We start from the raw sequence: 14,394 nt of genomic DNA on the forward strand, positions 1-14,394 counted from the left end.
GACTTCTAAGTTAGTACCAATAAAGCAGTGGTATAGAGCAGGAATTTTATCTATTTTCAGTAAAAGTTCAGTCAAAAAAGGGATCTGAGGCTCTGAAAAATAGACAACTCCAGGCCTTAGAAACAAGCAAACAAAAACAAACAAAGAAGCAAAGCCTTAATACATGGGGCAAATACAGATGTCAGGAAACACAGCCAATTCAATCAATTAATGCCTTCCATTTTAATGTTTTCATAGTCCTCCAGATTACTATGTCTAGTTGTCCACACATTTCCAAAGTCCATTCAAAAGGAAAATCTTTTTTTTATGAATGACAATAGTCCTCTCCCCTTTTCAAAATGAGGAAACAAATTTGTTTTAAGCAAAGCACCATGTAGGCGCTACTTTAGAATTACACAAATACTACCCAAATTTCTATCCACATATAAAGAGGTTTAGAGAAACTCTAGAAATACCCCACTTAGTAAAGGGAATGTGTTCCAAGCATCTGTTACTAAGTTAGTTGTTTGGAATTAGGAATCTATCATCTAGAAATAACACTGTATGTGGTAGATAAGTTCCCTAAATAGTCCGCAAATATCAATTTAGTTCTAGGTTCTGGGTTAAGGGCTTTAGATTGTGTAAGATGGAAAGGAAAAGAGTCTCTCCTCCATTTTCTGGTTCAGTTTCCTTTAGCAGGAAATTTCTAAGTGTAAACTTTTCTGAGAGCCCCCTGGGGCCTGCAGGAACTATATATCGCCTCAAGCAACCATCAGTGACCTTCTGGTGGGTAGAAGAATTTAAGCACTAACCACCAAAAAATAACCATGCTTCAAATCACACACAACCTTTCCCCGAGTGCTCCCATCCACTTTTTCAGCAGAACTGGTGTCACCTTCATGTTGGGAGCAGTGCAGTCATGGAAGGGAACAGAAGTCCTGCGTGCTATGGTAGACGACACCCTGAATCTAGCTCCGCTGTGTGCTTGCCATGCATCCATGAACCTGACGTGTAGTCTTTCTGAACCTCCACGGGTTTCCCTTTTGTTACCTTGCAGAGCTGTGGTGATGGTTTAGGGGAGTGCAGAGTTTCCTCCAATTCTCCTTTTATCTATTTTAACTAATATGTGTGCGATTTATGGTCATTTACAACCAGCTAAAGGAAATGGCCAGTTTTAAGTTGATGCTTATTAACCAATAAAATGGAGAAGATAGCTAAGGTTTTCTGAGGGCTTACTACATGCCAGACACTATGCTTGCTGTGACTTTCTGGTGGGGTAACAAAACGAAGTAAAACAAAGAAAAATCAGGCAGTATGTGGAAGGCTGCCTGGCAACCTCTCTTTCCCCACGCTACCCTGCCATGTCCCAGATGTTCTCCCTAAAGATGATCCTGCTTTCATAGCTTTTTCTTGTCCTTTACTTTGATTTCCAAAATGAAAGATTTTTGTAACTGATGTTACAACAGCAGCACAGCAGTTGTTGAGACTTTCACAGGGAGGCAAGAATTGGAGAAAGAAAACACCATTTGTAAATACTGCCTTTTAATATGACAATGTTTTGGATTTTTAAAATATTTAAATGAACCCTAAAACGAATGAAAAGAGCTACTTAATACCTACATCTAATGGAGACTCCCCAAGAATCAAAATCCTTCTTAGAATATAACACTCATTTTAAAGTTGGCCGTATTAAATGAAAACCTGCTACAGTATTTGCTCACTCCAACATATTAGGACCCATCCTTTCTCTCCTTCTTTGTTAAAGATGAAATTGATCTTTGAATGTCTTCTATGCACGACTTTTGTCTTTACCACGAAACATGAGCCCACAAAAGACTAGGGAGACCCTTGCTTTTCAGTGAAAATTTTAATGAAAAGAAAGCAGCTCTAGAATGACATTGTTCCTCACTGCCTTTCCTTGGCCCACCAGGCTCTCAGAACACAGGTTCCAACCCTGTTTACTCTGAAATATGCTGGGAAAGTCTTGACCATATTCAAATTCTTCCCTTTCATTCATTCTTTCATTAATTTAATAAATACTTCCTGACTCCCTCCTATATGCCAAAAATAGAGTGCCCCCGCCCCATGAAGCTTACAGTTTAGTTAAAGAGATGGCTATTAATCCAATAATGACACAAACAGAACTCAGATTTTCAACATGAGAAGTGTTTACAGGAGATAGGCAAAGTTCTCAGTAAGGTAGGGGTATGTGACTTGGTCAGGGAGTGAGGGAATGACGGTGGATTTAATATGTGTAGAATAAGTCAGAGCAGGAGGAAGAAGGTTTTAGCCTGAGGTACTAACATTTGCAAAGCTTTCTGATGGAGGAAAAGGAGGACATGATAATCTCAAGTGACTTAAAGAAAGCCAGTGACGGAAGTTCAGACAATGAAGAGGAATGTGGTACGAGATGAGAATGAATGGAGTCTGGAGGCCATGTTGAAGATTGTAAACTCTGTTCTATTAGCAAACCATCTGATAAAAGTTTATAAGGAGAGAGTTGACTGATGAAAGGTTAGATTGGTGAGAGGCCTCGAGAAGGTGCTCATGGACCAATTAGTGTTACTAAAGTAGGTTAGATGATAGCTAATGGTAGCTCGGATTAACGTGATGCTCATGTAAAGGGAGAGAAGTCAGCAGATTCAAGATATATTTGGGAGGTAAAATCACCCTCACTTGATGCTGGGTTGAAAATGGATGTCCAAGGGAGAAAGGGGATTTCTGGCCTATAACATTTAGTGACAGAGAGAACATTAGAAGAGGATCTGGTTTGGTGGTAAAGAAAGAGTGTAGGTTCAGTTTTAAACACATTAAACCAGTAATGCCTCTAAGTCTTCCAAAAGGAGATGTCAAATAGGCAGGTGGGCATCTTTTCATCTAGTGTATTTCTGGAGAGAGAGATGAGTTTATGAGAACTATATGGACCCACAGAGATCTGAGTAACCTCTGGTTTACTTCAAAGATATCCCTAACAAATATTTTGAAACCTGCATGGTGTCCTGACTGATCCAACCGACAGGCTGTTCTCCCATCTCTCTCCTTCTCCTCAGGCTTCCCTTTTCCCTGAGACATAATAATATTGAAATTAAGCCAATTAATAACCCTATAATGGCCTCTAAGTGTTCAAGTGAAAGGACGAGTTGTAGATCTCTCACTTCAAATCAAAAGCTAGAAATGGTTAAGCTTAGCAAGGAAGGCATGTGGAAAGTTGAGGTAGGTTGAAAGCTAGGCGCTTATACCAGTTAGTGAAGTTGTGAATGCAAAGGAAAAAGTTCTTCAAGGAAACTAAAAGTGCTACTCCAGTGAACACATGAATGAGAAGAAAGCAAAACAGCCTTACTGCTGATATGGGGAAAGTTTTAGTGGTCTGGATAGAGTATCAAACCACCCAAAACACTCCCTTAGGCCAAAGCCTAATCCAGAGCAAGGCCTTAACTCTTTTTCATTTTATGAAGGCTGAGAGAGGTGAGGGAGATGCAGAAGAAAAGTCTGAAGTTAGCAGAGGTTGGTTCATGAAGTTTAAAGGAAGAAACTGTCTCCAAAACATAGACGTACAAGGTGAAGCAGCAAGTGCTGTTGTAGAAGCTGCAGCAAGTTATCCAGAAGACCTAGCTAAGATCATTAATGAAGGTGGCTACACTAAACAACAGATTTTCAATGTAGGCAAAACAGCCTTACACTGGAAGAAGATGTCATCTAGAACTTTCACAGCTAGAGAGGAGGAGTCGATGCCTGGCTCAAAACTCCAAAAGACGGGCTGACTCTCTTGTTAGGGGCTAAGGCATCTGGTGACTTTAAGTTGAATCCAGTGCTCAGTTACCATTCTGAAAATTCTACAGCCTTTAAGATTTATGCTAAATCGACTCACCCTGTGCTCTATGAATGGAACAACAAAGCCTGAATGACAGCGCATCTCTTTACAACGTGGTTTACTGAATATTTTAAGCCCAGTGTTGAGACATACTGCTCAGAAACAAAGATTACTGCTCATTGACAATGCACCTGGTCACCCAAGAGCTCTGATGGAAATGAACAATGAGATAAATGTTGTTTTCAGGTCTGCTAACACAACATCCATTCTGCAGCCCGTGGATCAGAAAAAGTTTAAATTTTATTGGAGTAATTTTTTAAAAAACTTTGTCAAACATAATCGATTTAGAAAATATTTCCTGGTATCAATAAATCATCAAGGCTATTTTAGTCTATCACTTAATTGTTTTTTAAATTAATTTTAGTATAATCAAATAATCAATAAAAATAATCTCAGGATTCATTTTGGTACCTATACTATATTCACAAGTACATTGTGATGTAAAATGTAAAATATATTACATTTTTAAGTAATATTGAAAGCTAGCAGTTGAAAGTACATCGAAAGACTAAGAGAGAAATTAAACAATTCTTCCTTAAGTAAGCAAGTTGTTCAAAACCTATTTACATACGTACAGATAACATACACTTTTAATGTTTTTCATGCTGCAGATGGCAGCAACACTTCACATTATCAGCTCTGCTTAGCTACACCAGCAAACTCATGGAAATACAAATGACTATTGAATATTCACTTTGTTCTTTCTGTAATTTGGAAAACAAAATGTGCTGATTTTGTATGCAGGAGGGTGAAATTTGATGTTATTTTTCCTATCAAACAAGAAACAAACCATTATGGTTGCATTATGCCCAACAAAAAAGTTCAGTAATTACTATTTTTGATGACAAAATATAACTTCACAATTTCAATCAACTTAGTGAATATACGTATTCCTATTTTTCCAAGGAAACTGAGTAACACTGTGTTATCAAATAGTTAATTATAGTCAACCATAAAGATTAAGCATATAATTAAAAATAGATTCCCACCTCTGATTTGCTATTTCTGACTTAAGAGATCTAAAATTATTTAGAATCATGCAGGAAATCTCTTCACTTTGGTCATTTGTATGTTGCATCTTGATCATCTTCACAGGTAATGTATAGGCAAAGCTGAGGCACATACATGGGGTCAAACCTCTTCCAGAATTGGTGATTCAAGGTCATCAAGCAAGAGTGAGTAGGTCTGATCATGGATGGGAACATTCCACCATTTCAAAATAGGCTTTTAAGATGCTAAAGTCATAGGAACTCAAAAAACGTAATTAATATTTTATCCAGAATGGTGAGAGGAGGAAGAGCAATAGCAGGAGAAATGCAGTGTAAAATATAGACAAATCAGCTTTATCCTGTATGGGTCATTTTCAATCCAGGCTGAATGTTCAATGTGGACAGATTTTTAAAAATATCAATTCCCAGGGTTTCCCTGGTGGCGCAGTGGTTGAGAATCCACCTGCCGATGCAGAGGACACTGGTTCGTGCCCCGGTCCGGGAGGATCCCACTGCAGGGGAACTGGGTTCGGGCCCCGATCCGGGAGGATCCCACATGCCGCGGGGCGGCTGGGCCCGTGAGCCATGGCCACTGAGCCTGCGCGTTCGGAGCCTGTGCTCCGCAACAGGAGAGGCCACAACAGTGAGAGGCCCGCGTACCAAAAAAAAAAAAAAAAAATCAATTCCCAGGTCTCATTCCAGATCAATTAAATCAAAATCCCTTGGAGTGTCCTTGGGCCACTGCATTCTTTGTTAAAAATATTCCCAGTAATACAAATGCTCAACTAGTGTTGCAAACAATTTCCTATTCAGTGCTGACAAAATAATATATGATTTCTTTTTAAGTCCAGTTCCCAAATTAGGCATTCAAAAACTTCAGTAATTTGGCTCTGATTAATTTACATAAACTTCCCAGTAGCCTATAAGCCCTTTATAGTACACTCATGTCCCCCTGGTATCCTTGTGCAGATCCCTAGCCTATTGCCCATGTTTCCAAAGTACTGAGTGACTGCAAAATCACAACAGTGGTGTCATCTATATACTGGTAGAATTCTTTACAGTAGTTTAAAGCACTTCCACACGTATGAATGACCTGAGCAGAACCTCACAAGAAAACAGAGAGTTTCAATTGTGCACAGTTTGTAGATGACCAGGTACAACCTCCATACGTTGAAGTTATAGAAAATGAGACATAGAAAAATGACTTTTTTCTATTTCATGTCTACAGGTCAATTTTGTAATAGCAGAGTTCACATAAAAGACTATTAATAAATATGTAAAATATTCAATGATGGTGAAGAGATGAATAAATTATGGTTCACACATCACATGGTATTCTCTTTTCTTAAAATTAGATTGTAATTTAGACAATAGAGAGAATACAGAGATATATGGACAGACAGACTAGAAAACATCTATATTATAGTAGGTAAAGGAAAAGCAAGTTACTTTGCAGAAGCATGGAGAATTATGATCACCTTTTGTAAAATCAAAAATAATTACATGTGGGTTGTGGGTAAAAAGAGAAGTACAGAAGGTTAAATTGTCTATTTGCTCTAGCAGAAGAAGCATGCGATTATAAAATCCATATAAAATGTTTTTAGATATATGTTGAAAAGCATGACAGGCAGAATATAAGTCTATTCTATAGACTTATGTCTGTTCTAAAACTAATTTGTTTTCTCAACTTCTTTGTATCTAGGGGTCCCCATGTAACTCAGATTTGTCAGTGAAGCATAACTAGAAGTCTCTTAGGGCTTCCAGTAAATTATCTGCTGTTCTGTTAACAAGGGCAAATATGGCTTGTTACTTTTCTGCCCATTTCTTCCTTTTTGGAACATTATATGATGCCTAGAAATAGAGCAGCAGTGTTAATGAGGCAGCAAGCCAATAGTCTAAGGATGGCAACTCTAATAGAAAGAATATAGGTCTTTAATGATATGATGTAGATCTTGTACTATCTATCTCCAAAATTCTTAAGTGAGATTATTATTGTGCTTAGGAGATCATTTATTGCTTAAGCCACTAGTATTTAGGTAGATTGTAACATGAAATTGAGAATATTGCTATATGATATATCCATTTAGAAAAAATAAAATATGATTTAAAGTCACACACAAACAGAACTTTAGATATAAAATTAAAACCATGAAATTTCAGAAGACTAAGATTTTCTGTTTTGCAAAACACAACCTAAATTAAGACAAAGGAAAAAGAAGTTGTGACACAAAAGAAGACACAGATGGTGCTTATTTATAATGAGGAAAGAGCTTCTACCAATGTATGGAGACAAATATTTTAAAAGAAAACAGGTCTAACAATGAATATAAAATTCATTAAAAAGGAAATATTAGTGGCCAGTAAAAATACAGTCATATTCAAATAGTCTATTAAAGAAAGGAATCAGATTAGAAAAGATTCAAAAGTTAAATTATCCATTGTTATCAAATGCTCAAAAAAGCAGCGCTTTTTATACACTCTTGGTGAAAGAGTAAATTGATATTAATAAGGAGGAAAATTTGGTATCAAGTGTAAAAAATTTTTAATGTAGATATTAGTTGAGCAAGCAATTTTGTTTTCTTGGAATTTATTCTATAGATATGCTAAATAACTGCAAAAGCTTTCAAAGATATATGTACCATGGTGCTAGCTGCAAAACTGTTTTAATAGTCACAATAGAATGAGTGGAGACATTCTAAAGGTTCGCCAATGGTAGATTGGTTAATAAATAATTGTTCACAAAGAGAAGGGAATTTTTCTTTCTTAAAATTACAAAGATTGATCGCCTTTTAGATGGGGGACAGGAGACGGGGGCAGGAGATAGGGAAGGAGGATGGAAAATATCTACACTATAGAAAGTAAAGGAAAAGTTACTTTGCAGAAGTTTGCAGAACTATAATTCATTCCTTGGTAAAAAATATATTCTAAATACATATACACTATATAGGATATTCTTTTTTTTTAACTAAGACTTTTATTTATACAAGAAGTATTTTTTGATTATCTGAGACAATTAAAAACAACCAAACTAACTCACACAGTACACCGACAGTCAATTATACAATGATCACAAATTCTGTAGAGCTGCGCTGTCTGCTGTGGTAGCCACTAGCTACATGGGCCTATTGAAATATTTTAATTAATGAAAATATTAAGTAAAATTAAAAATGCAGATCCTCAGCTGCACTATTCACATTTCAAGTGCTCAATAGCCACATGTAGCTAGTGCTGCTATATTAGTGCAGATAGAGAACATTTCTACCATGGCAGAGAAAATATATTACAACTCTGTTCCACAGTCATCCAGTCTCTGAAATTGCTGAAACGCTTATCCAGGTGTGACTGATGAAAACAGTTCTGTCCAGTCCTGTCCATATGTTCCTCATCATTAATTCTGAAGCTTTCTTACCTGTGACCCTCATCCCATGCTGTCTGACCCACAAGGAGTAACGCTTGATATCTTTGCTGATCTGCTCATTACAAAGAATTCTGTCTTTCCATCTGCGATTGCTTGGAGTTTACATTTTAAGTGCAGAATCCTCTTCAACTAGCTCTACACCAACGGCTTTAGAGAGTGAATCCTAGGAGCTTGCATGAAAACCTCTCCTTTCTGGAACTTGGCTGAGTTGTCCTGGGAACATGTGTCCTGCATTTACACAAGTCTGAGGCAGTAAGGTGCCAGACACAGAGCCTAGGGCAAGAACCAAGGTCTTCAGAGTCTGCTTGTCCTTTGGTTCAAACGCCCTTGGGCTGCTGTAATCATTACCTCTTGCAGGAGGCTCAGAGCGTCCGCTTCCGATCAACTAGAGGCAGCTTCTACTGACGTCCTCACCCCACTCAGGCTGTGACACCCTTTGCAAGCCAGCTGTTCCCCATGCGGCATCTTCCTTAGGCTCCAGCCTCACAGGATGGGTCACTCTTTGTCTTAGTTCAGGCTACTATAACAAAGTGCCTTAGACTAAGTGGCGTATAAACAAGACATGTATTTCTCACAGTTCCGGAGACTGGACATCTGAGATCAGGGTACCAGCAGGGTTGGTTCTGGTGAGGACCCTCTTCCAGCTTGCAGACTGCTGACTTCTTGCTGTGTCCTCACATGTGGAAAGAGAGTGAGGGATCTCTCCGGGGTCCCTTTTATTTACAAGGTCATTAATCCCATTCATGAAGCCTTCGCCCTCATGACCTAATCACCTCCCAAAGGCCCCACCTCCTAATACCATCACATTGGGCATTGGAATTTCAACATGTCAGTTTTGGGGGACACGTTCAGTCCACTGCAGTCTTCTACCCAGATGTCCCCTTACTCTGCTGAGGCTCCAACACCACTGCTTTCCTCTCCTCCCTCCATGCATGCCTGTTTCGCTTGGTGCCACCAAATGTCTTTGGGACTGAATTGACTAGAAGGGAAAGGGAAAAGAAAGAGGAAGAGAAAGAGGAAGGGGGATTGTGTCTTTATTTTTAACATCTAATATGTCTCGGCACATACTGAACACTCTGTCTACTTCCCCTGGTGCACAGTGTGTCAAGTTGCCTTTTATTTCAGTAACATTCTTGCATGATTTGTCCAGAATAGGATATTCTTAAATTTAAAAATCTGGAAGAATACATTCCAAAATTTTAATAGTGATTACTTCAGAGTTGGGACAGGCATAAGGAGGGAATAAATTACTATTTTATTTATTTCTGAAATGTTTGAACAATAAACCCATTCCATACCTACATATACACGCACACACATCACCCCCACATACAATGGTTAAAGTGCAAATATCTTTAAAAACAATTATCCAGGGCTTCCCTGGTGGTGCAGTGGTTGAGAGTCTGCCTGCCGATGCAGGGGACATGGGTTCGTGCCCCGGTCCGGGAAGATCCCACATGCCGTGGAGCGGCTGGGCCCGTGGGCCGTGGCCGCTGGGCCTGCGCGTCCGGAGCCTGTGCTCCACAACAGGAGAGGCCACGGCAGAGGAAGGCCCACATACCACACACACACACACACACACACACACACACACACACACACACACAAAATATATATATATATATATATATATATGGCATGAAAAGAGAAAAATGCCAAAAGTGGAGGGAAGCCTTCGGACACTATACTTTAAAACTGTGAAGAGGAAGAATTGTCCACAAAGGACAGAGTAGAACTGCCTAGACACTAGCAGGACAGACAACAAAGTATGATGATATAGAAATTAAGAAAGAAGACATTTCTATGAGGTGTGTAGTAATTAACCACATTCAATGCTACAGTGAGTTAAAATGCTACAGCGGGTTTAGTTATTTTCTTTGGATTTAGGCTTTCAAATATTATTAGGCCTTAAAGAAATAGCATTAAATGAATTTTGTTAAGGGTCCTAATTTAGTGCATTTGGGCATGATGAAAGGAAAGATTAGAGAAAGTGAGTGAAGAATTTTTTTTTTTTTTTTTTTTTTTTTTTTTGCGGTACGCGGGCCTCTCACTGTTGTGGCCTCTCCCATTGCGGGGCCCAGGCTCCGGACGCGCAGGCTCGGCGGCCGTGGCTCACGGGCCCAGCCGCTCCGCGGCATGTGGGATCCTCCCGGACCGGGCCACGAACCCGTGTCCCCTGCATCGGCAGGCGGACTCTCAACCACTGCGCCACCAGGGAAGCCCAAGAATTTTTTTAATGTAACAAAAATAACTTGCAATTAATATTAAGAACAAATATCAGCAGTCACAAGGATCTGGAAGAGGATGGCCATGTCAGGTCTTAATTGGGCAGGGAGTATTTTATTATGCTGCAAAATCATTGTAGGAAATTACATAAGAGAAGCTTAGGGAATAATACACTAAAACCAGGTGGATAAATCTGTTATTCTGCTAAGAGTGAGGTAGTTCTTCCAGAATCAAGAACATAAACATTTGATTAGTCTGAGTTAAAAGGCTGAGCCTCAAATATTATTTTATGGAGTGATAGTAAAAGACAAGGAACAATGAAGAATTATGGCTTCCAATTTTTCAGTGAATTGCTCCATACTGTTTACATATAAATCAAGACATCATGGCTCCATGAGAGATTTCAGAAAATGTATCAGTTAAAGTCAGTAGATCAAATTTTAATTACTTAGAACCTAATTACACAGTTAGAAAGCAGTTCTGAAGAGACATGTGTCCTGGAGTTTTATATATTGTTTTTATATTAAAAGTATGTTAATTGGCCCTGCAAAAGGAAAAAAATTATTTCTTCCTGTGTATTCACAACTGCCAATGACAAACTAATTAGTCACCAAATGTTATAAAGTCTATCTTCTTTTTACCTTACTTCTCTCTCTTCATCTCCCTTTCTACTATCACTATCTTATTTCTGAACCTGTTTACCTACATCCCTGGCACAAACCTCTCCTTCCTATAATCCATTCTCCATATAACTGATAGATTGACTTCTTAAAGCAAGTGTCTCAAAACATCTCTTCCAGTTCAAACAACCAAAAGTGAGAACTTATCTCCCCTTTCACCTAAATCTCTAATAAAATTATAGTAAATGAAGATATTAATGAATAAGACAGAACCAGCAAAAGGCAGTCCAGTACACATGAATGGTCTACAAAGGAGAAAAGCCTTTATCCCAGGGAGGCAACTGGCTCACAGACCACAGTGTCATGCAAGGTGGGATTAGGAAGAAGGTTTAAAAACAGAGTTAATTGAAAGTCTGTCTACTGAAATGCTATACTAGTCAAGTGCCCCACACTGACCTCACCCTAACCTCTCCCTTTTCTCCACACACACTGAGCATAATAGCCCAACATTATACTCCCAGGCATCCAAAATAGTACTCTTAAATAATTTAACTAACTGCATGAGCATAACGTTTCTAATGTTGCTGGAATAGTCTCCAGTGCCACAGAGTAAAGATCTCAAGATCTCCCCATTTTAGCATCCAAAGAGTGGTTTCCCCATCTACTCACCCTAAAGATAACAAGCATTGTTCATACCTGAGCTTCCAATCCTAGTCCTACAGCTGGGAGAAAGCTAGCAGAGAAACAGGCATACAAGAGCAGAGGGAAATGATAAGTCACCAGCCTTCTATTCTTAAATATGAATGAACTAATGACCACCAAATATATGGAGAAACAAAAAACCAAATAAATAAAAAACGACTGATCAAAAAGAAACAAATATAAGCCGAGGAACAGAAGAGAACTCTTATAAACAAAACTCCAATGTATGCTGAGGAATTTGAAAAATCAATACATCCACTGAAGAAGAACAGCAGGCTATAAAAAACAAATAAAAGAACTCTTGGAAAATAATATATTACTACATTCCTGGGACCCCTGTGACTTAGTATCATGTTCTGAAAAAAAATTTGAATTTTCTATTTAAGAGTTTTTGCTCCCTTTCCAGGAAATATTTATTAGAACTGCTAATAAGTAGCATAATTAGCAAATTTTAAATAGTAACCCTTTTCAGTCTCATATGAAAGAAAATAACAGCAATAAAGATATCATTAACCAAAAAGAGAAAAAGTATGCAAAGACATATAGATTATACATAAAGTATATAATCACTTGCTGAAAATTTTGTTTACATTTCCTTAATGAATGTACCATTCATGTGCACTTTGGCACAAAAATTAGGAGCCATATTGCAAAAAAAAAAAAAGGTTTAATTTTTTTATGTATTATTTCATAGAACATAAAAGAATAAAATTACAAATGCATAATCCATATAAATAATCCACATAAATAACTGCTAGTTCTTCTCTTAGATTTTAATGTTACTGTTTCTGAAACAAACGCCAAATTCAAACAAATAAGTATATTATAAAAAATTTTTCAGCCTACAGGAAATTAATATGTTCTCTCCTTACCCTACAGTTTTTAATAACCATTATGAATAAACTATGCAACTATTACATGAGTCAAATGTATAAAAGCATTATTGTACTTCTTTATATTATAGTTAACATACATTTTCAAAAATTAATACCAAGAATAAAGTATAATAGATAAAAAGTCATGTATTAAATAATTATAAGAAGAAATATGGTGAGTAACTCAAATAAATACTATACTACAATGTCTTATGACTATTGTGGGAAGTAAAACAATTTTATCCTTGATATGTACATTGGAGTAGATTAGAGATGCATGTTAGAGTACCTGTTTATTCCAATAAAATTGGGTTCACTATGTACATTTATGAACGCAAAATTTTTTACACGGGTTTATCACTCAATGTTTTTTGCCAGTTGTAGCTTCCAGAGAATGCCAAAATGTAAATCTTTTGGCAGGATGGAATACTTCAATGACTCAAACAGCAAATGGGACAGTGGAGAGGGCTGAGGAGGCATCAAGGACCACCACATTGGTGGTGATTTTAGTTCCTGCCCTTCATAAATTTGTGGACATTACAAAAACACAAAAACAAAACCAAACAAGCCTGCACATCTATTAGCCTCACAAGGGCAGGAAGCAGTGAAATCTCACTGTTAAAAAGTTAAAACATCATAATGAAGCTTTTCAAGATGAATTTTGAAGTAAAAAGCATGAAAATATCTAGATTTTACATAATCTTAGGTGATATGCTACATTCAAATTCAGCTATGCTCTAAGCACTTCTATTTCCCTACATTTATTTATACTTGTCCCCCCTCAAGCACATTTTCATATTTTTCTGCCTATCCAAACAGGCCTGTCATCTTTTTAATGCCAAAATTGCTTCTGCCTCAAAATTCTTTTTTGATTTTTGTTCAGTTTATATTACTTTCTTCATTCTCTTTGTGTCAAAATATAACATTATTATGGAAGTTAGCATGTTCTATTGTACATTACAGCTATTTATCTTCGTTTATGAGTCATCTTTTTTATTTTTAATTTTTTTCACTTTTTAATTTCTCTTTTTTTATTGAAGTATAGTTGACATACAAGATTACATTAGTTCTGGGAGTGTTACATAGTGATTTGACATTTATATACATTACCAATTTATCACCGTGATAAGTCTAGTAACCATCTGTCACCATGCAAAGTTATTGCAGTATTATTGACTATATTCCCTATCCTCTGTATTATATCCCTGTGACTTATTTGTTTTATAACTGTAAGTTTGTACCTATTAATCCCCTTAACCTGTTTTTCCAACCCCCAACCCGCTCCTCTCTGGCAACTACCCGTTATGCTCTGTATCTATGTGTTTGTTTCTGTTTTTGTTTGTGAGTTTGTTTTTAGATTCTACATATAAGTGAAACCATAGGGTATGTATATTTATAGTCTTATTTCACTTAGTATAATAGCTTCTAGGTCCATCAGTGTTGTCACAAATGGCAAGATTTCTTTTTTTTTATGGCTAATATTCCATTGTATAAATATGCCCTATCTTCTTTATCAATTCATCCATCAATGGACATTTAAGTTGCTTTCATGTCTTGGCTATTGTAAATAGTGCTACAATGAACATAGAGGTGCATATATTTTTTGAAATAGTGTTTTCATTTTATTCAGATAAACATCCAGAAGTAGAATTGCTAGATTGTACAGAAGTTCTATCTTTCATTGTTTGAAGAATCTCCATACACTTTCCATAGG

Source organism: Physeter macrocephalus, chromosome 1 (assembly GCF_002837175.3).
Source record: "Physeter macrocephalus isolate SW-GA chromosome 1, ASM283717v5, whole genome shotgun sequence".
NCBI lineage: Eukaryota > Metazoa > Chordata > Mammalia > Artiodactyla > Physeteridae > Physeter > Physeter macrocephalus.